The 24,041-nt window shown below is 40.3% G+C and overlaps 1 pseudogene; it reads right to left on the reverse strand.

Annotated features, from left to right (window-relative positions):
- Window positions 1–11,251: 11,251 nt before the first annotated feature.
- Window positions 11,252–20,597, reverse strand: LOC116089158 (annotated as a pseudogene).
- Window positions 20,598–24,041: the final 3,444 nt, after the last annotated feature.

Below are 24,041 nucleotides of genomic sequence, written 5' to 3' on the forward strand. Positions count from 1 at the left end.
TCTTGGGATTTCTAGGGGCTACCAGAGAGATGCAATATGAGAGCTGCCTCTTTACAGAGCTAGCTAGCTCAGAAAGCTAAGGTTAAGCATTTGCTGTACTTCCCCCACCCCCACCCCCAGTGGCTTGCATCAAAGTTGGCCCCCTTGGTTGGCAGAAGTGAAGGTGCAGATTCAGTGTCATCTCCCTTCACTACACAGTTCTTTTTCTGTTATGTGTTCTGAGTAATTCCTCACTTTTCAGTGTCAGTTCATTCCTGGACTCCCTGGGACAGCTTGGAACCTCACCACGTGCTCTGGTGAGACTCACTCTCTGCTGAATACCACCAGCAACATACATCAGAGGAAGAACCACCCTTGCCTCCAGGACCTGCAGAGAGGAGAGAATTGTAGTGAGATTCCAGGTGTCTCCTCCACACTTCTGGTTCATCAATCCTTGCTTTTTTCCCTTTCACCAGCCAGTGGCTATTAGTTAGAGATAAGCAGCGCCATCTTCCAATTGGGATGCATCCCCAAGCATTTGACTTTTAGTTTACTCAGTCACCTTATTACTGATCCATCTGAAATACAGGAAGACCTTTTGCTCTTTTTCTCTTTCACCCCTACATTTTTTTTTAACCAAAACGTGGGAGTTGGTAAAATGGAAAGGAGTAAAGAATACTTCTGCTTTTATCACACATAGCAATGCTAGCTCTCAATTCAGAGAAAAGAACAGTGCTTGCTATTGGGACTTAAGCAACCCATTTATTACTTGGCTTTGAAATTGTATATAATGGACTTTTACAAGATTTTTTTTTAATTGAGGTTGCTTTTCAGATTGTCATATACAAATAACACAAATCAGGATAGTTGTATGTGGGGTGCATAGAGGGTCAGTTCCAAGAACTAGGACTCATGGAGTGTTTCCTTTCTGTTGGCTGAGGGAGATATTCATGGGAAGTCAAGGGCAGTACTTATTGGTCCCCAGGCTTTGCATAAAGCTGAAAGCAGTTCATTGAAAGTTGAGAGTGGGAAATGAATACAGCCACTGGGGAAAATGGCAAGCTGACAGGCAACAGCAAGTTTGAGCATTGTCAACAGAACTATTCAACTAATTCTGCTGTGCTGTGACCTTCTCCCCTGGGACTGTTTTTACTGGGGTGGCCAGTCCTTCTTGGTCCTAGAAGCTCAGATTCTGAAAGATAGCACCTAGGATCTCGCAGCTTTTATTCTATAAGTTGATGCATCACCATTACCATCACCAACATCATCATGACCATTATCAACATCAACAGATCAATCTTTTTCCATCATGCAGACCAGCTCTGAGCAGGCCAGCTGTCCTTGCAAGTAAACTCATAGTTGGGTTCGATGGATGTCTTTTCCTCTTAGAAATCTGTTGAAATGTTTTTCTTGAGTTGACACGTTTGCTGACTTCCAGAAGCTTATTTTATATAACAGCTACAGCATATGTACAAGTGAAATTCAGGCACACATGCACTTCATCCCATAAGCATAAGGCTACAGGAAAAGACATTATCACTCTTTTCAACCATATCTCACTGTGTGCTTTTGTCTAGGTGGAAGAAGTAAGGGAGAATGATTGGAGATGAGAGATAGATAGATGGATAGATAATAGATAGACAACAGAAGGACAGATCGTTAGCTATCCTTTACCATATCTAGCCTTTTCCAGAAAAGAGATACATAGATAAATTATAGATAGGTAGGTAGATAGATAGATAGATAGATAGATAGATAGATAGATAGATAGATAGGAGGGGAGAGGGAGAAGAGTAAAAAAAGGGGAATAGAGCCTTCTAGTGGCATTGCTTCCAACTTTATTATAAACATGAAGAGCACACAGAGCTTCACGGGCATGGTACCATTTATATCCATCAACACTTCAGATCCCTGTCTACCTCAAGAGAACCATGCAGGGAAACGTTCTGAACCAAATCTGATCTGCACAACCCATATTCCTAACATCATACCTCATGATAAGCTGGATGCTTATTCTAAAGAAGACAAAGTGTCCACAGAGCCACGACATTTAACAGTGTTAAAGACCCTCAGTGGGACAATTAGAGAACAGAAAGAAATAAAAGTTACCTAGACTGCCTTTACGTACAGATGACATGACTGTGTGTATAGAAAATGGTAAGCAATCCTAAAATAAAACAAAGCATTAGGGCTAATGAATTTAAAAGATTAAAGGATATAAGACCAAGGTGAAATTGCCATACTGGCGCTGTGAAATGTAACATGGAACCTTAAGTTTTCATTTATAGTAACATAAAAAAAAGAATAAAATAAGAACACATTTAACAAAATGAGCTAGAAATCAGTAACTATAAAACATCAATGGAGCCGGGCAGTAGTGGTGCACGGCTTTAATCCCAGCACTTGTGAGGCAGAGGCAGGTAGATTTCTGAGTTTGAGGCCAGCCTGGTCTACAGAGTGAGTTCTGGGACAGCCAGGGCTATACAGAGAAACCCTGTCTTGAAACCCCCCCTCCCAAATAGCAATGGAAAATGCTATAGGGGTCTGAAGAGATAGATCAGAGGTTAAGAGCACTTGCTGGCCTTGCAAGCAGGACTGGTTCCCAGTACCCACAGTGATAGTGGAGCAAAAACATGGTAGTAGATACAACTGAGAGCTCACATCTTGATCCACAAGCAGAAGGCAGAGAGCATACTGGGAATGGCACAGTATTTTAGATCCTCAACCCCCTCAACTCCAGGGCCATGCCTCCTCCAACAGGGCCACACCTCCTCAAGCAGGGCCACGCCTCTTTCAACAGGGCCACACTTCCTCTAATAAAGCCACACCTCCTCTAACAGGGCCACACCTCCTCCAACAGGGCTACACCTCCAACACTTCCTAATCCTTCCAAACAGTTCCGTTTGCTGGGACCTAGTATTCAAGCCTATTAGCTACAGGGGTCATTACTGCTCAAATCACCACAATGAACATACAAAATCATGACATTTAGTGAAGTCATGAACTTTATTTTTCTTAAAAAGTAATTTTTTATTTTTAGTTTTTTTCTTTCATTTTTGTGCTTTTAAATATGATTTTTATCATTTCTTCCCCTTTTGCCCTCCAAACACTCCTATATGTCTTTCGTCACTCGCTTTCAAATCTGTGGCCTCTTTTATTTTAAACTGTTACTACATGCATATATATGCATGTATATTTTCCTAACTATAGAGGGCTCAGTCTGTATAACATTACTTGCATATGTGTTTTCAAGGCTGACCATTTGCTATCTGATAACAGTTGGTTTGCTCCTCGCTAGAGAAGTCTATTTCCCCTGTTCTCATCATTCCTTAATTGCCTGTAGTTCTTTGTCTAGGGTTGAGGCCTCCTGGTCTTTCCTCCATCCGCTTTGGCATATCTGTTGTTTTCGTCTTGTTTGGCTTGTGACTTTGTTAGGCAGTCATCTTGTTGAGACTTTATGGATGCAACTTTTGACATTCCTAGGAAACAAAGTCTTACAACAAACTCCCTGTCCCTCTGGCTCCTCCAGCCTTTCTGTCCCTTCTTCTGAAATGTCCCCTGAGCCTTACATTAGAGAGTTGTCTTAGAGATACATCCACTGGTACTGCATACCACAATTCTACATTTTGCACAAGGTTTTAGTTTTCTAGTCCCATGTGTCATTTGTTGTCTTCAATTCTCAGCCAAATTGAGTCCTATTCAGAAAGTCCTTTCCTACACATGGTTTGGGGCACTACTTATGCCGTCTTCCACAAGGTTCGGTGTTTGGGGTTTGATATTTAGGTCTTTGATCTACTTGGAGTTAAATTTTGTGCAAGGTCATAAAAAACAGTCTAATTTCATTCTTCTGTATTTGGATATCTCATTCTCCCAGCACTACTTGTCGAAGATGCTTTGTTTTCTCCAGCTTACATCTTTGGCATCTTTGTCAAATATTAAGTAGCTGAAGTTTTATATGCATGTGTTTGGGCCTTTGATTTTATTCTCTTGGTTTACACTTCTGTTTTTGTACCAGTGCCATATTATTTTTATTACTGTGGTTTGGCAATATAACTTAAGGTCTGGAATTGTAATCCTCCAGCATTTTTCTTCTTGTTCAGGGTTGTTTTGGTATCCAGAGTCTTTTGTGATTTTGTATAACTTTTAGGATAGTTTTTTTTTCTATTTCTGTGAAGAAAGAGGTAGAGATTTTGACTGAAATTGTATTGAATCTGTAAGTAGCTTTTGATAGAATGGTTATTTTGTAAAATAATTTTTACAAAATAACCATTCTATCAATTAGTTAATTCTACTAATTAGTTCAATTAGTTAATTCTACTAATCCACAAGCATGGGATGTCTTTCCATTTTCTAATGCCTTTATCTATTTCTTCAGAGGTTTAAGGTTTTCATTGTAGAGGCCCTTCACTTCCTTAGTGAGCTTTATTTCTAGATGTTCTATTTCCTTTGTGAAGAGAGTGCATCCATGATCTCCTTTTGTATGTGTTTGTTGGTGGTGAATGAAAAAGCTATTGATTTGTGCAAGTTGATTATGTATCCTGCCAAAGTGCTGAATTTGTTTATAATTTCCAGATACTTCCTTGTAGAAATTTTGGTATCTCAAAAGTATTTTGTCATGTAAAGGGACAACTTGACATCTTTTTTTATTGGTATCCTTTTAATTCCTTCTTTTGTCTCATTGCTTCAGCTAGAACTTTGAGTAGAATATTGAAAAGGAGTAGGGCCATCAGTGGTGGTGCACGCCTTTAATCCCAGCACTTGGGAGGCAGAGGCAGGTGGATTTCTGAGTTTCAGGCCAGCCTGGTCTACGGAGTGAGTCTAGGACAGCCAGGGATATACAGAGAAACCCTGTCTCGAAAAACCAAAAGAAAAAAAAAAAAGAAAAAGAAAAGGAGTGGGAATAGTGGGCATCTCTGCCTTGTTCTAACTTCAATGCAATTGTTTCAAGCTTTTCTCTGTTTAGGGCAATGTTGGCTGTGGATTTCTCAGAGGTAGCTTTTATTATGTTGAGGTGTGCTTCTTCTGTTTCTACATCCTCTAGGACTTTAATCATGAAGGCATGTTGGATTTCGTCAAAGAATTTTTCTGTATTCTATTGAGATGATTATGTGACTTTTGTCTTTAAGTGATTTTATTACATTTATTGATATGTATGTTGAACCTTCCTACATTTCAGGAATTAAGCCAACATGGTCATAGAATATAACCAATTTACTTATATCTATACTTTTTTTCAAGTTTCATATTGAACATTTAAGCCAGGGACCTTGGCCTGTGATTTTCTTTTTTGTTGTGTTTTTACCTGGTTTGGATAGTAGAGTGATGTCAGTGTCATAGAAGTGTGGGAGCCCACCTTTTGTTTCTGATTTTTTGAATAGCTTAGAAGAACTGGATGTAAGACTTCTTTGAAAGTCTGATAAAATTCTGTTGTGCATCCATCTGGTCCTGGAGTTTTGTTTTGTTTTGTTTTTATTAGTCTAAGGGCATTTTATTACTATTTCAATCTCTTTGTTATGCCTCTGTTTAGGTTGTTGATTTTTTTGGTTTAATTTTGGTTGTTTGGCTGCATCTAAAAATAGGCTTTTAAAATATTCTCTTATTCTGAATTTTTTTGGTGTTTGTTGTAATATTTCCTGTTCACATCTGATTCTGTTAAATAAGGGCCTCCCTTTATTTCAATTCTGTCAAATTCTGTTGATCTCAAAGAACCAGGTCTTGCATTCATTGAGTCTTTGTAATGTTTTCTTTATTTCTGTTTTATTGATTTCTACTCTGATTATTATTATTGCTTGCCATCTATTGGATGTGGATTTGGTTTGTTCTTGTTTTTCAACTTTTTTAATTAGATCATGAGTTCACTTATTAGTGCTTGTTTGCTTGTTTTTTGTTTGTTTGTTTTGATGTAGCCACTTAGAGCTATCGATTTCCCTTAGAGAACTGCCTTCAATGTGTCCCATAGGTTTTTTTTTTGTGTGTTGTGTTTTTATTTTCATTGAGTGCCAGGAAGTTTTTAATGTATGTTTATTTATTTCTTCTTTGGCCTATTCAACATTCAGCAAGGAATTGTTTAATCTCCGAGAGTTTATGTGTTTACTAGAGTTTTGTTAGCTGTCAATTTGAATTGCACTATAGTCAGATAGATACAAGGAGTTATTTCAGTCTTTTTAATTTGTAAAGATTTGTTTTGTATCCCTGGATGTGGTTTATTTTAGAAGAGATTCTACATTGTTTGGGTAGAATATTCTGTAGATATCTGTTGAATCCTTTTGATGCACGATGTCAGTTAATTCTGATGTTTCTCTCTTTATTTTTTTTGTCCAGATAATACATCCATTAGAAAAAGTAGAATATTGAAATTGCTTTTTATTAAAGGGTTGGTGTTAATGTGTGTGTTTGAATCCAGTAATAGGTTTTTTAAAATGAAATTGGGTGCTCCAGTGTTTGATACGTATGTATGTATTAAGGATAGCAATGACTTCTTGGATAACTGTTCCTTTGCTTAGAATGAAGTGTCTATTTTTATCTCTTCTGATCAGTTTTAGTTGGAAATCTACTTTGTCAGGTGTTAGGATCATGATGCCTGCTTGATTCCCGACCCCATTTGATTAGAGAACTTTTGTCCCTCCTAAGTGCTTATTTTTAAAATTCTGAGTTGTTTCTTGTAGCAACAGATAGATGGATTTTGACCCATTTAGTCAGCCTATTTTTTGATTGGAGAATTCGGCTCACCGGCATTTAAATGCCTGTGGTAATTACGGACATTCTGATGTTGATTTTCAGTGTTGTTTGCATTCTCAGTGGCACTTTGTGTTTTAATAAACGTGGCTTTGAGTTCCTTTCCACAGTCTATCTGCTGTTCTCATTCCTCTGTCACCCAGAAATATTGTTCCTGTACTTTCTTTAGGTTTCTGTAGTGGTCCAGCCCCCCATGGATGAACTGGATTTACCTGAAAGGGGGAATGGAAATGAAAAAGAGATGGGTGGGGGTCGGGGAGGGAATGAAGCCAAGACAAAGTTCTGATCAGGCTCCAAGTTTTAATATTCAGCATTTATAAAGGGCAAGCCCACAAACCCCATCCTTTGTTTCAGTTGGATTATGTTGCAAAGCAAGGTCAGCAGCAGTCTATTCTTCTAAGTTCCTGTAGGAACTTGCACATGCAACCAAGGCAAATGACTCCTCCAAGGTCGTTAAGGTCCCTTGTGGCAAGAGCTCAAGGTCTGTTCAGCCTGCTCAAAGCTGGGAAGGGCCTGCTCAAGGCTGGGAAGACCACAGGTTTCTTTTGTTGAATATAATTTTTTAGGCTGTTTATATTGTGGAATTTTTTTTCTTTCTCCTTCATGTGGACAGTTTTACTGTGTATATTAGTGTAGGTTGGTTGTCATACACAGTCTTTTGGGACTTGTGGTACATTGCTCCAATTTCTTCTGGCTTTTAATGTTTCTACTAAGAAATGGGCTGATGGAGTTTCCTTAATATGTGACATGTATTTCTTTCTCTTACAGTTTTTAATACTCTTTCTTTGTTATATACACTTAGTGTTTTAACTATGATGCACCATGGGCATTTTCTCTCTTTGTCTTGTCTATTTTGGTGTTCTGTGTGATTTTTAAATCAGTATAGATATGTCTTTCCTTAGTTTGGGGATGCCTTCTTCTATAATATTGTTGAAAATCTGGTTTATGCCATTGGTTTGGGATTCTTCTCCATCTATGCCTGTAATTCAAAGATTCCCCACCACCACCACCACCATGGTGTTCCACAATTTTTTTTTTATGTTCCTTTCCTGTAATACATTTTTTTTCACCTTCCTGCTTATTTGGTCTAGATCATCTACTTTACCTTCAAGTCTGTCTTCTGCTTAATTCACTCTAGTTATACGTCTTTCTTTTGTGTTTTCTAGTTGGGTTGTTGGGTTTTCAATTTCATCTTCATTTCAGCTGGAGTCCTCTTCAATGCTTTTATCTACATATTGAATTCTGTTCTCACATCCTGGCTTGTCTTTCTGATTTCCATCAGCCTTATGTTTGTCTTTTCTTGGACTTCACAGAGATATAGTCACATGGACTTCTTTTGTGAGTTCTAAGCTTAATACAGACAGAGCTGGTTAGGGAGGAAGAGAGGATATTGGGGAAGGTTGGGCAGAGAGGTTAGAAATGGCTTAGTTGGAATGAAGACAGGTGGACAGAGGGGGCTAGGCTATGTACAGTTTGTGCCTCCTGTTCCAAGCCTGGTCTGTGGAGGTGGCTTTGGATGTGAGGAAAGATTGGATGTGGTGTGGGAGAGATAGATTTGGAAAGTCCTGGCAGGAGTCCAAAGATCAGTTGCAGTATGGGCAAGGGAACCCATAGTAGACCAGGGTACTGAATGTAGGGCCTAGACTATATCTAGTTGGATGGGGAGAAGGTGTGGATAGGAGGTCAAGGAGACTCACCAGACTAGATCCTAGAGAAGGAAGTGGGGGTTCTGGCTGGGTGGAGAGGTTGGATACTGTGCAGAAGGGACCTGTGGGTGGTGGCAGGTAGTGGGTTCTGGCCAAAGCCTAGAGGCTGGTTTCAGAACAGGTGGGAGTGAACTGGGTAGGCTGAGGCTCTGGTTGTTTGAGCTGGAGTAACCTGGTAGGTTCATGTGAAAATTTTACCTAGAATTAGCTTAGTCTCATTTCCACAACCTTAGTGTGCTTGCTTTCTTGTCTTCAACGACAATTAATCTTGCCTAAATATGACTTGATCCCCTATCCTTCAAGTGGAAAAAGACAAAGCAAGTTTTTATAACAAACACAGTTGAAATATGAAAAGAAATATAAAAAAATAAAAAGAAAATAAAGAGACAGCCGACAGCAATTTATCTGTGATGGATCAGGATTTAAAATGCTGTCAGAGACATGTGTAGGTAAACTTTGTTCTCCCACCCCACCCTCCTTCTCTATTCCTCCCTCTGTTCTTTCTTGACTTTAAAGAAAGTTGTCAAGCCAAGTAGATCCAGATAATGCTTTTGACAGGTGTGACTCCGTGACCCAATGATCTCGATTCCTACAAGAATCATGAATGCAGTTGTTCTTGTTATAAATTAGCAGAGGTCTTCTAGAAACCAAATACTTCTCTAGTAATTATTCCTTAATTAGAGAACCACTTAAAGCTCTAATTCCTTTAAAAAACATAGTGATTCAGTCCACTTGGGCCACCACAAGGAAAACCGTACAGATTAGATGGCTGAACCAACCAGCCTTCAGTTCTCAGATCTGGAGGCAAAGAAGTACAGGCACAGAGAGAGTTGTCAAGGACCCATTTCCTAGATCACAGCCTGCAGTCTTCCTGCTGTGTCCCCTCATGCTGGGAAGGGTGAGAGCTGCCTGGGGAGCCCTAATCAGAACACTGATCTCATGCCTAAGAGCTCTGCCTTCATGACCCAGTGACCTCCAGAAGGCCCCATCTATGAATACCATCCCACCATGGGCATGGAGGCACTGAGGTTTAACAGGTGGACTTTGGGAGGACTCAGTCCAGAGTCTTGCCATGTAATTACTGACCCCGACATGCTACTAGAATTTCCTTTTAGTGCTGGGTTAATATCCCAGAAATGATCATTCCTTTAAAAGTTAGTGAATATAAAATGCAATGAAACATGCTGAAATTTAAGTGAACTCTGGGGATGCCCTTTTCTATTACCATGTTAAAAATGTTAAAAATAAAATAATAAAAAAAAAGCTGTGGGTGTATAATGGTTTTGGTAGTTAAGCAGCACCCTCTTTTGAATTGTTCACAATGCTTTATAGCATCTACTTCAGCAATTGTCACAACACCCCTGTGGGTGGCAGGCATTGTGCCATAGTGCGGTACAACCGCAGGTCAGACAGCCAGGGGATGTCGGTATAACAGGCGTATCTGCAGCACAGGTGGGCGTGAGGCACAGATGGTCTCTCCAAGAAAGCTCCAGCGGCAGCTGCTGAAGTGGCTGCTTCCACCGATCACCTTTCTCAGATAATAACTGAGCTCCCATTATCTTGGGTTTTCCCAGTGTGTCTGCCATAGCCCAAACAGATGGTCTACATCACACAATACAACTGTTTTTGATGGTAATAGGAATCACGTGGCTAACACTTCCTGAGAAAACTGGATTAGAGACTAAAAATTAAACCTCAGCTCTTGAAAAATTGTACTTGATTTCCTGCTTCATTTCCAGAGGAACACAGGGATACTGAGATGGATTTCTGACTCCATTTTGAAATGGATTCCTGTCTGTATGCATTACATCATACAATTTGAGAACCTATAAAGGACTCCAAGTAAGAAATGGTTAGTTTTTTCAGAGAGTAAAACCAGAGGCAACCAAATCAAACCAAACCAAACCAACCAAGGAACCAACCAACCAAACAAACAAATAAACAAACTAGTTTTATTTACACAACAGTGTAGGCCTGTCTTTTTAAATTTAAAATAAATGTTCAGTCACCACACAAGCATGAAGCCTGGAATAGATATTCAGAATCAATGGAGAAAGGAATTGACCCATGCTTATAATCCCAGCAATACAGAGGCTTGATGGCCAGTCAGCCCAGCCTACTTGGCAAGGTTCAGGCCAGCAAAAGGCCAAGTCTCAAAAGAAAGGGGGATGGCTCTTCCAGAGGATGCTCAAGACTGTCATCTGGCCTCCATATGCAGCCCCTCACGTAAAGGCATATACACACATGTACCTAACATGTACTAAGAAATAGATGGCCAATACAGGAGAGGTGGTTTAGTGGTTAAAGTGCTTGCCGTACAAATGTGAGGACTTGGAGGGCTGATACCCACAACCCAAATAAGTGGCAAGGAGGCATGGCAAGTCCAGTCTTAGGAGGCAGTGATAGGGGATCTCAGAATAAGCTGTCTTGCCATATCAGCAAGCTCAGGTTTTGATTGAGAGACCCTGCCTCAATGGATGGTGGAAGAGAGAGATGGAGGATGATTTCTGACATCACCCTTATGCCTCCAATGCCCACATACATGTATGGGCACCCATGGTCACATGCACCCACACACATGCAAACATGCATACTTGCATGCACCCTCCCACACTCACATGAAAATGGAGAACGAAAAAAATGTTCACACTAACAAATCTGTCTGGTGCACCCACCATTTATATTTGATCCTGTTTCCCCTGTTCAGCTCAGAGCTTGGGTAGGGACACTCTGTAGGCAATGGGCTCCATGTCTCTCACCTATAGAGCATTTCTGGTGACTAACACAATGCTGGTGCATATTGTGCATTCCGAATATTTTTCCATGGTGTTTTGTTTTGTAAAATGTTTTGGTCTGGTTCTATAGCTGAAGTTAAATGTATCCTAAGAACCCCACTCAGTAGTACAGTTGCTATGTAGGTCCTGTCCTTTTGCTTTTCCAGATTTCTTCAATACTTAATTTGCTGTCATTGGTCATTCACAGACAGATATTAAACTAAGACTTCCAAATACATCTGATCAGAGAACTTCTAGAATACTCATGTGTTTTTGTTTTGTTTTCAGTTTCTCCTTTTTATTAACTCACAAACAAACTACTTGTCCTCTGGTCTGTTGAAGCAGTAAGTCAGACAACATTTGCCACAGGAATGTCTGTTGAAGTAGCTAGCCATGAAAACTCCAGCACCATATTCATCGGAAGGACACCCCCGACGAAGGAGGCCAGTTCTGCCCTTTCCATCCACTTTACAGCCGTTCAGCACAGCCCACTCGACCTCCTTCCTCTTATGCTCACTCTTCCTGGGAGTGAGGTGAGATGTCTTTCTTTTCTGAGCGTCACCATGCAGTCTCAACACAAGATGAAGGATGGAATCCTGTTCAGTGGTGTACTCAGACAAATGACAGCCATCTTCCAGCTGCTTACCAGCAAAGTTCAGCCGTAGGTGGTCAGGAGGAATTCTCTCCTCATCCTGGATCTTAGCCTTTACATTTTCTCTAGTGTCTGAGGCTTTGACGAGCATAAAGGTCTTCACAAACATCTGCATCATGGCGGCCGCTCCATCTGCATTGGAAAAGAGATGGATGCAGGTGGTGGATCCAAAAGGAAGACCTGCCACTCACGTGGTTCTTAACTGAAGTTTAGAGGCTATTTCTATCATTATTTTGCATATAACAAATACTAACATCCATATTACACCAAGTCGTCATATTTTTTTTATTCTTAAATTTTATTTTATTTTATTTTTTACTTAGATTACATTTTTGGCCATCTTTCCTGATTTCTGAGCCCCCCATCTCCTTTAGTTACCAGTTGCTGACAATTCCTTTCCTTGCCAATGTTCTTCTAGCAGATTTAGAGGGATGGCCTATTTGTCCTTGATATTTTTTTCCTTCCAAATATGTGCAGGCAGAGTGGGTGCTTTTTAGAGCACACACATACACACACACACACACACACACACACACACACACACACACACACACGCTCTAGGGGCGTCTGCCTCTGTCTTCAACTTTACAAAAATAAAATAATAAAGCAACGTGTTTCCTTCACACATTTAAGTGCCAGAAATAGATGGAGACGTACATTTTTCAATCTCTGTGCCAGGCTAATGAGAGCTCAGCAGACTGTGGGAACCTGGCCAGTCCCACCCTCACACCCTGCTGTTTCACTTCCCTGGTCCTTCTGTACCTGACCAGCCCAGGCCCTGGCTGCCAGCTACCCTGCCACTGGCCTCTGGATGTGAACTATGCATAGCACCAAAGCGTGTCTAGAAACCAAGTGACTCTGGCCTGGATCACTTACTCCATCCTATTTCAGCTGTTTTCTGGTTTTTGGACTCCCAAGCTATCTCAGAGGAGAGGACCCTGGGGGTCAGATTCCTCTGTTGATTGATCTTGAGGGCTTCTTGAAAAAGGGGCCAGACAGCAGCATCCTGGCTTCTAGGAAGTGAACCTGAGATCCAGAGGACACAGAGCCTACCTTGACTGCAACTACCAGGGGCCTTCCAAATCTGGAGGAGCCTTCCTGATGCCACATAAAGAATAATGCACTCTGCCCAGCCCTCTCAGCAGAAACTATGAGCACCACACTCATCTGGGCTAAGTATAATGTTTGGAGCTGGATTCCCCAACAGTGAACACAGGCCATTAGATCTTGACAGCAGTTAAGAGGAAAAAAGGCAAATAGCTTTACAGAGAACAATGCTGGGGAAGAGCCAGGTTCCCCTCTGCTCCTTCCATCCCTTCTCTGACCTGAGGGAACTTTAGTCATGGACACCATCACCTTCAGCTGTCTGACCACGCAGCACAACCACAGCCCTGTATTGAAATTTCTTCTAAATATCAAGAATCTGAACCATAAGTGGTGAGACAGAGATGTGATTGGGGGTCTAGTTTGTTCCAGAATGATACAGCGTACTCTGCGCTGTCCTGGACTCTGCTGCTGCTCCCTGAAGAGACATAAAGTTCAGTGGTGGCGCACGCCTTTAATCCCAGCACTTGGGAGGCAGAGGCAGGCAGATTTCTGAGTTGGAGGCTGGCCTGGTCTACAGAGTGAGTTCAGCAAGGTCTATATCGAAAACCAAAAGGGAGAGGGAGAGAGAGAAAAAGAGAGAGAGAGAGATGGAGAGGGAGAGGGAGAGGAAGAGGGAGAGGGAGAGGGAGAAGGAGAGGGAGAGGGAGAGGGAGAGGGAGAAAGAGAGAGAAATTCTCACGAGTTCTAATGGTCTCTTACATGGTTCCTAAGCCAGTGAAAAAAGGCCTTGCCCATTGGGTGCTTTTGATATGGTGGGGAACCTAGACAAGTCAGTGTCTCTTGGGGGTCAAAGCACGGAGCTACTTTTAGTACCACTCTCCATTTAAACTGCAGAAATGAGAGTGTCAGGCCAGGCAGTGGTGGCACATTCCTTTAATCCCAGCACTGAGAGGCAGAGACAGGTGGATTTCTGAGTTTGAGGCCAGCCTGATCTACAGAGTGAGTTCTAGGATAGCCAAGGCTGTACAGAGAAACCCTGTCTCGAAAAACCAAAAATAGATAAATTAATTAATTAATAAATAAATTTTAAAAAAAGAAAGAAAAGAAAAAGAAAAAGAAATGAGAGTGTCATTTTATAGATTTTATTTGTTTGGAATTCAAGAGGCCAACCATGATCATCAGTTACAAAATCTCAAGAATTTTTATCACATGATGAGTGTGAATTCTTTTGAAGATGTTGGATGAGAGCCGTCTTTCTAGAGGAGGAAGACAGTGTCTTCCAAGATACAGATCCAACCAGATGACAGATTGGAAAACAGCGGGCCAGCACACAGCCTAACTCCACTCCACTGTGGGAATGGCGCTCACAGGATACGTGGGATCCTGTTGAATGTTCGACCACACTGTCTCTGTTGACAGTACAGCAAAGTTCATTTGTCCGGGAAACAAACCTTAATTTAGACAACACCAGACAACAGTTAGAAGTGGCTTTCTAAAATTGATGTATTGAAATCTTCATATAAGAGTATTTTATGACTTATGTTGATTATGTAACAAAAAGAAATCACAAAAATATGTGCCTTAAAGTTAATTGGCTACTTATAATCAAGAGCCTATTAAATGCAAAGGCCCAAGTACTGTATCATCTCAAACTTCACTTGTAATTTTGTTAGAAGGAATTAATACACAAAATTTACAAAAATAATAAAATGAATGCCCATGAACTCACCATCCACACTAAGAAATGATACATTACCCATATAATTAGATGTCTCTATTTCGCATATGGACCATATCCCTTCCCATCTCTACTAACTAGTCAGATCTTAAATTCTTTCCAAACACTTATTTTATTGAAAATGTATCCCACAGGTATTTATAATATGTGTGTTGAATTTAAAGAGTTTAATTCTCCTAAAATAAGAGAAATACAAATGGAGAAAATGGAACTTAGAATTAACATAGCTTATGTACACAACATTCATAAGATACCTCAAGAGAGTCAGACACATGTAACATGTCACACACACAGAGAGTATCTACACAAGAAGCATAATTAGGAATGAGAAAAGCAAGTGATACCCTCCAGTTATGACAGATGAGATATGCAGGAGACCCTGAAGCATTCCGCGTTCATAAATACTGGAGTACTCAAGATCTTTAACTGGCCAGCTGCTGGCTTCTCATTTAGACTAACTGCTTTGACAAAGGAAATCTCAAAACATCGTGGTATATATTCTGTTGTGTGGTTACTAAAGTTCACTCTTATGAAAAGCATTTTAATAAAAAGGAGCAAGCTGAGAAAGGAAGAAATATAAACTATATGGTTCAAGTAATTAAGGGGCACCCGGAAGTGAAATGGAGATGAATCCTATGTTCAAGGAGAAAAACAGATTAAAAGGAGTGGTGACTTTGGGAAAATATCCTACCCACCGAAGCTTAGGCCCAGACATGGTGGTACATATTTTTAATCCCAGGAGAAAAAACCAAGCAGATCTCTGAGTTCAAGGCCAGCCTGGGACAGAACAAATTCTAAGTGAAGAAAAGCTTAAGTACAGGCTTGGTGGTAGAAGCTTTGAATCTCAACATTCAGGAGACAAAGCCATGCAGAGATCTGAGTTAGAGGTCAGTCTACAGAGCAAGTTCCAGTGCTTAAGCACAACCCAGCTTAGGCAGTGAGGGAGTTGGAAAACAGAAAGCTGGTAATAGAATAAGGGGAGCATGTTCCAGCCCCAGCAAACAGCAGAACTTGGCAGTTTTGGCCTCGTGGCTCTCGCTTTAAAGTGAAAAATAGAATGGACTACTGGGACAATTGATGCTGGTTAGCTGGAGCTAAGAAATTAGCAGTGGCCAGGCAATAGTAGTGCATGCCTTTAATCCCAGCACTTGGGAGGCAGAGGCAGGCGGATTTCTGAGTTCGAGGCCAGCCTGGTCTACAAAGTGAGTTCCAGGACAGCCAGGGCTATACAGAGAAACCCTGTCTTGAAGAAACAAACAAAGAAACAAAAAACAAACAAAAGGAAACAAAAAAAAAGAAAGAAATTAGTGGTGATTAAGAAGACACGAGCATTACTGATGTCCACTCTTCCAGGAAGTGTTTTCTGAGATCACAAAGAAACTGTATTCCAGAAAGAGCCAAGGTTTTACCTCATTCTGAGCTAGACTTGGTAATGTCTATGAATCATCCAGGTGGTACTGGTTTTGAAGGCATGAAGGAGTCATGGAGATCAGCTGAGGCTTGGCACTGTGAGAGGTTAGGGAAGGCCTTTGGTGAAGGTGCAGCCTCAGTTGCAGTTGATGGCCCAGGACTGAAGGGGCCATACAAAGAAGTTGAGGCTTGGCACCATGAAGAAAGCCTGGTGAAGCCTAGTTACAACAGAAGACCCTAGTGTACCAGTACCCTAGGATGATCACCAGGAACATTTTTATAAGTCTCTATTTTGCTGATATTCTGAAGAGATGTACTTTGCTCGCACAAAAAGTTGTAATATGACAACTGAGAAATCTCATGGCATTTCTTTTGTACTTCACTTATAAGGAAAAATCTGTACATTAGAGTTTTAGACTTTCTTGTTAACCAGTGCTATAAAGGGCTGAGCTAAAGAGGTGATTTAAGCTCTTGGAAGGAGTCCAGAAGATCCTGTGTGGATCCCAGACACTGTAACAAGAAGCTGTAACATTGAAGTTGCCTTAGAGACCCCAAGACGTTTGAGATGCCAGAGCTATGGGATGTCTGCAGAGGAAAGCTGCTAGCAGGGAGTGGAAGCAGCCCATGAAAAAGAAGTTTGTTGCAGTCAAGAAAGATGAAAAAGGAGTTGAAGATCTGAAGACCACTTTGACATCAGACATGGAGATATAGAGTTTGAAGTTTGCCCAGCTGGTTTTCTGTCTTGCTTTGGGGTTTACAGTTAAGTGATTGGATGAACTTCACTAGACTATGGAGACTTTGCAAGTTGGACTAGATGTACTTTTTATTATGCTATGAGTAGGTATGGCCCCCATAAACTCATGTGTTTGAACAAACCATGGGGGCCAGGTTGTAGAATGTGGTGGTTTAAATATGCTTGGCCCAGGGAATGGCACTATTAGGAGGTGTGGCCTTGTTGGAGTAGGTGTGGTCTTGTTGGAGGAAGTGTGTCATTGTTGGGGTGGGTAATGAGACCCTCCTCCTAACCACATGGGAGTCAGTCTTCTAGCAGCCCTTCAGATGAAGAGGGAGAACTCTCAGCTCCTCCTGTACCATGCCTGTCTGGACACTGCCATGCTCCCACCTTGATGATAATGGATTGAACCTCTGAACCTGTAAGCCAGCCCCAATTAAATGTTGTCCTTATAAGAGTTGTCTTGGTCATAGTGTCTGTTCACAGCAGTAAAACCCTAACTAAGACATTCTGCATGAGCATATAAATAATCATGAGGCTGATTGGGAAACTCTGTCAGCCAAGTGCACTGACACTAAGACTGTGGAACAAGTGCAGATTTTGACCCTAGGAACCTCAGTCTGCGGAGATACTTATTCAGCTCTGATTCTGTGAGTGCACCCTCAATGAAGAAGACTGATAGAGACAGAATCAAAGGTTGATGGGTCATTTGTCCATTCTGACAATAGAATCTTAACTGTGTTAACTTACTCAATATGCTCCTGTATTGGGCTTTAATTGACTTAATAGGCCATGTGCTTTGAATATTTTGTTTTGGTTCATGAGTGTTTCTGTTCTGCAGTCTATTATTGGATAGCTGCTTGCTTGTTTGTTTATTATAGGATACCATGGCAATACTCAGTGCTGCTGTCAATATTCTGGTACATGCTCCTTGGACACAAGTCAAGGAAGCCCTCTTAAAGAATCTAAATTCATTAGTACAATTTCTGGATCAGAGAAATTATTTAAAAAATTAGTTAATGTAACTAAATAGTGCCAAATTGTGTGCCAAAGCATTGCTATTAAAACTTACCCTTACAGGTGTTTATAGAGCCTGTTTTTATTTTTCTCCTAAACAATGCATTGGTTTATATGCATTGGTTTATAAGTCTCAATTTTGCTGATATTCTGAATGGACATACTTTGCTCACACAAAAACTTGTAATGTGACAACTGAAAAATCTCATGGCATTTCTTTTGTACTCCACTTATAAAGAAAAATCTGTACAAATTTTCCACTCAGAGTGTTAGGCTTTCTTGTTATTTCAGGCCAAGTATAGTTTCCCCTTTCTAATTTTTAATGCTATAATTCAAGGGAAAGCAATGTTACTACACCTGAGAGGCCTGTTCCTGGCCTAAATTCAGTCACTGGACATTAATGTGTTGGGTAAAATATTTTCATGTTTAAAATACCAAAATCCAGCTTCAAAAAAAAAAAAAAAAAAAACCCCACATTCAGTATTTATAAGTCATTAGCAATCATTTGTCTCATCTACTTCAGAAACACAAAGGGGACGGGACAAAAGCTAGTGGTGCTAACAGGGTATGAGGTTATGGCCTCTCCTCCTCTAATCTGCACACGATGGGCAAATCTTTGTTCTTAACATCTTGCTTGCACATTTTTGGTGCCTCCCAGCATCCCTAGCAGTGTTCTCACAGTGGAGGCTAGGGGATCCCTTAGGTTAGATCCTCTAAGGCAGTAGTTCCCGCCTTTACTAAGGCTGTGACCTTTTAATACAGTTTCTCATGTTGTGGTGATCTCCCCTCTCCCATAAAATCATTTTGTTGCTACTTTGTAACTGTAAATTTGCTACTGTTGTGAATCATAATGTAAATATTTTTTGAGGTAGAGGCTTACCAAAGGGGTTGAGAACCACTGGTCTAAGGTTACTGTTTAAAAATAATTCAGATTCCACAAATATGGCAGCGCACACCCACTGTCCTAGCATTCAGGAGGCTGAAGTGAAAGAGGTACGAGGGCCCTCAAGTTCTAGATCAACTTGGTCAACATGGTGGGAAAGAAAAATGGTAGATTCCTCAGTCCTAGGCTTCGCATGCTCTATCAGTGTCTGTTAGCGAGGCCCCAGGGTTCTCAACTGTTAAGATGTATATACCACAATAAGAGACACACACAAAAGGAGTGTGCAGTTCTGCTACATGATTACAAAGTAAGCAAACTGAAACACAGACCAGCTGAGTCTTGCCAGCGTTCTTGATGCTTCCTTGTTACCGTCCCATTTATTCACCTCCTTCTTTGCTAGCAGTATCTGCTGATCTGGTGTGTGATGTACCTCAGGAGTTCTTGCATGCAAAGCACATGAGAATATAGCCACAACGCAAAGCCTGCACTGCACCCTGAGTCAAATGAGGCCATGCAGAATCTGGTCTGGCAACCTTATCTTCTACCTTCTTTACATCCCATTCTGAAGTCCTTTAAGCACAAGGTGTGTTTCATTTTGCAACTATCTCCCTAATTCACCGCTTGGATCACTCTCCTGCCTCTGCTCCTATTGTTGCTGAGAAACATGGGCACTTCCTGTATCAGTCCATCCTCCGAGCCTACCCAACTGTACCACTTGGATGACATTCAGCACTCTGTCACACCCAGGTCAGAACCATCACTTCTTGATACATACAACTGTTTATTTGCTTATCGATTCCCCTTTCTAGACTAGGAATTATGGAAGTTTGCTGTTTATATTTATTTGTTGTTCTTTTATACATACAGGCTTAGTATGTAACTTGGATGCTGACCATGTGAATAATCGCCAAGTAGAAACATCTTTTGTAAGACATCACACAGCAACCTTAACACCTCCAGGTATGTTTAATTCTGATCATGTTCTTCCTTATCAAACTTGAGACATCAAGAGCACACCAGGTGCCTGAGAGGAAGGTAGAAGCTAGTGAAGAGCTTAAAGCAAGGGAGTTGTTGATGATTCTTAGAGCCCAGCCAAGGAAGGACCAAAGGGAGTGTCCTGGCAGCTTTATGCTCTGCCTTCTTGCCTAGAGAGGACTCTCACTTGTAAACTCCTGTGCTGTGTGGGAAGAAGCCTGGACTGTTCTGATGTTTTATATCCTGTCCTGTCTTTGTTGTCGTGTGCTTCAGCTTGTCTGAGAAATTTCTTAGGCATTTCTTAGGCAAAACAGTGACTCCTTCACTACAAAAGTTTATTTAACATTTTTTTTTAACCTTAGATGCCAAGGGACTCTTTACTCTTCCTTTGCTTGTTATACATTTGTACTTGACACACTACCTCATCCAGTTCAGTGAAACTTTGAGATCCCTCTCTGTGTGTCTCTCATTAGTCTAGTCATCCTTTATTAGTCATTTTCTAGGCTCCACCTCATCTCTGCCCAGGACAAGAGCACAATTCTGAAGTTCTCTCAGTGGGAATCCATGTTAGCAGGATTTAGTCTCAGTCTTTTCTGAAGTCTTTGTCAAGGAAATACTGTACTTAGTACTTTTCTGTGGTTTTCACCTTTCCTAGTCTGCTTCAAGCAGCTCCTAAGTACATAGGCACCATTGTCTATCCCCTGCCTCTCCCCACCTTTCTCCAACTCTTGCCCATTTATTCTCTTCAATTCCATCCTCTTCCATGTTTCTCTGTTCCTTTTATGAGGCAGGAAAAGAAAAGGGCTTTATTTTGACTGCTGAGTCACACAGCTTTTATCAAGAAAAGAGACACAATTTTCTACCTACCCTTACATGGAGTACTTTGTGGGGTACTCCAGCTGTGTCCTATCCTGCTGAGTGCCAAGCTCCTGATGATGCCATTTTTCCATCTGGGAACGTGGGCAGAGGATGCTAATCTCAGCAAAGCAGGCAAAGAATGCAACCTGGACAATGAGGAGAAGAGGCCAGAGACCAAAGAGAAGTGAAAGATACTTAAAGATATCTTAGAGACTAGATTTGTCCAGTTAAACATTTGGTTGTAATTGCAGTCTATTATCATGTTTTCAGTTCTTCAGATTAGCAGTATACAGTATACATTTCCTTAGCTATAGAGACTGGATCTTGTCTAGCTCCAAACCACTATAACAGAATGACGACTTCCCATGCATGTCATAAGCATTTGTACTCTGTCCTGAGGATCACTTCACTTGTTTGTTTATACTGTGCCTGGCATTGCATTACAAGTTCATTACTAACATTTTACGAAGAAACTACAGGGAGCCAAAATTACTTAAATACTTACTTTCTGCAAGGTATTTAAATATACTTTGAATATTCAAAGGAGGGAAGTAGGGGGCCATTAAAATCCTTTACCCCTTAATATTCTATAGCATTTCTAATAATGCAATGCATGCTAATTTGTTTGGTTTTGTTTAGCAAAGAAGCTATTTATGAATTCATGACTCTTAAATTCATCATTTATTATATTTATCTTTCATTTATTAAAGATAATAAACTTACTAATTTATCCTTAAGAAACTTTTTATTTCCTCCATATACTTGAAAGAGTCTTAACTTTTCAAAATCTATTTTAATCTCCAACATACTTTCAAAGTTATAAATTTCATATTGCAAAGTAAGGAAAATATGTCTAGAATTACATTTCTAGACATATGAATGCTGAATATGATTCAAAAAATTTCAGGATCAGTACCACACAGAGTGGAAAATGTGTTAAGTATGAAGCCGCTATGACACAGGAATGACACAGGAATGACACAGGAATGACACAGGAATGACACAGGAATGACACAGGAATAGATAACAACAGACTTACATTGACCTTAATCCTATGGGTCATCAGCCTAATGCTACTTTCTCTCCTTCAAGAATGTTCAACATCTGTTATGCTTTCTTTTTCTTTTGTTTTGAGTCACTGAAGAATTTTAAATAAATCTTTCTAAAACTAATAAATTAGTGCTTTTTCACTCAAACTTCAGAGGTACCACTTTCCAGATATTTTTATTAAAAACAATTTTAGCTTTAGAGTATAGATTTTTAAATTTTATTTTATTTTATGTGCATTGGTGTCTTGCCTACATTATCCCTGTGTGAGGGTGTTGGATCCACCAGAACTAGAGTTATAGACAATTGTGAACTACTTTGTGGGTGCCCAGAATCAAACCTCGGTTTTCTGGAAAAGGAGTGTCTTACTGAGGGTTTTATTGCTGTGAAGAGACACCATGACCAAGGCAACTCTTATAAATACAAACATTTAATTGGAACTTGCTTACAGTTCTAAAGGTTTAGTGTAGAGAGAATTTCTCGTGCACCTGTCAACAAAAAGCTGGTGGCCTATTAGCTTGGACAGGAAGTAGAAGGAAGAAGTTCCAGTAGGGAGAAAGGGGAATTCTGAGGTAGAGTAGGACATGGGAAGAGCTTCACTTGGAAGTCTGAGGAGACCAGTGCAAGAAACTGAGAAGAGGCAACCAGCCATGTGGCACTCATAGAATAGAATGAACAGGTTAATTACGGTACAAGCTAGTCAGAGAACAATACCTAGCATATGGCCTAGCCATTTCTTCATAAATAATAAGTCTCAGAGTTGTTATTTCAGGACCTGGGTCATGAGTGAAAAAGCAGTCAGCTAGTAATGGTGCCCAATATGGGCTAGAATCCAGGCTTAGAGCCTGAGAAGCCAATAGGAAGGACGGTTTAGCATTCTGCTCTGGGGCAGTGGAAAGGCTGCTCTGTGAGCAGAGCAACTGAAGTCTGGCTGGCTACACAAATGGTGGGGGGCAGGCAACCACAGAGAAACCTACTGTAGAGTGCAGGCCCCTTAAATCCCACAGTGCCTGCTGTAGCAAGCAGAGGCCCATGAGGAATTCAGGTACTGGAACTGCATTGCCATTTCTCTTGAGCCAGCGCTTTAGTGAACTATCAAGGACAGCTTGCTCTACTGGGCTGAGAGGGCAGAGTCAATCACCATAGACATGTGCTGGCCTGAGGAGCCTGCAGGTGCACAGAAGGATAAAAGGAATCTTTTCTTGGAGGTGTAGCAGGACTGAAAAGCTCCAAACTTCTGAACTTTTAAGGCATTATGTTTAAAAACAAGAAAAAAGAAGAGAAACTGGGTATTAAAAATCATAGGAAGAAATATTTAGTTTTAAAATAAGAAAGTGAAGTTCTTAAGGAGAGTTAGAGATTAAAAATATTTTCAGTTTTAAAAATGGAGAAAAACGCCAATGACGGAGAGCAGGTGGATCCTAATTTTGTTTTACTTATCAGCAGTAATGACTATTTTATATATCCTTTTGAAAGATATCAGAAGGAAGCAGACTTGGATAAGGAAGGGACTGAACAATCCTTTCTAAGTATGAACAACAGAACAAAATGTACACAATCCTTAGAATTATGAAGAAATTTCAATTGAATCCAATCAAAACTCTACAGCACTACCTGTAACAAGACTTCAAAAAGGCAGTATATATCTGTTTAAAAAAAAAAAAAGAAACAAACAAAATACTAAAATGATTTTTCCAGTCTTGATAAGGTAATTACAACCTTAGATAAACAGGGTCCACTAGGTTATCAAGAATTTGAATGGCAGACTACAGAGGTACAAGATTTAAAAAGATTCAAGGAAGCAATAATAACCTATGGCTTACATCTGATACATGTAAAATAGATAATTAGTTATTAGGCCATGTAACTTTGTATAATTCCAAAAGATTGGAGACATTTGATGACAGCTATCTTAGAGCCTGACCCTCAATTTCAATGGCTAATGTGGTAGAAAGATGAGGCTTCAATTATGGAGTGACGAAATAGGACTAGAGGCATTGATATTGTCAAGGATCAGTATTAGGTGAAGGCCTGAATTCTGAATTAAGAGTACATTACATTTTAGAACAACATCATACAATAGCCTTAAATGATTGAGACAAAGTCAAACAGCAGGGATGAGATGAATCATTTACAAAGATGAACCAGGGTTCAAATGAATTTTTCACCATCTTTTTACAAAGACTAACTACAGTTCTAAATAGAGCAACATCAGATCAAAATGCTAGAGAAATTTTAATTGAATCTTTAGTTTTTGTATATTGTAATGCTGAATGCAAAATTGCTATTAGACCTTTAAAGGCCATATTCACACCTCTTTATGAATGGATCAAAACTACTATGGATATTGAGCTTAATGTTCACAATTCAGTTATGGTTGGACAAACAATTACAAGAGATATAAAACCCAAAATGCACATTGCTCTGGCTGTGAAATATCATCTCATTCCCTAAAGGACTGTAGGCAAACAGCTCCTAAGGATAAAT

This window comes from Mastomys coucha, unplaced genomic scaffold (genome assembly GCF_008632895.1).
Source record: "Mastomys coucha isolate ucsf_1 unplaced genomic scaffold, UCSF_Mcou_1 pScaffold14, whole genome shotgun sequence".
In the NCBI taxonomy this organism is placed as follows: Eukaryota; Metazoa; Chordata; class Mammalia; order Rodentia; family Muridae; genus Mastomys; species Mastomys coucha.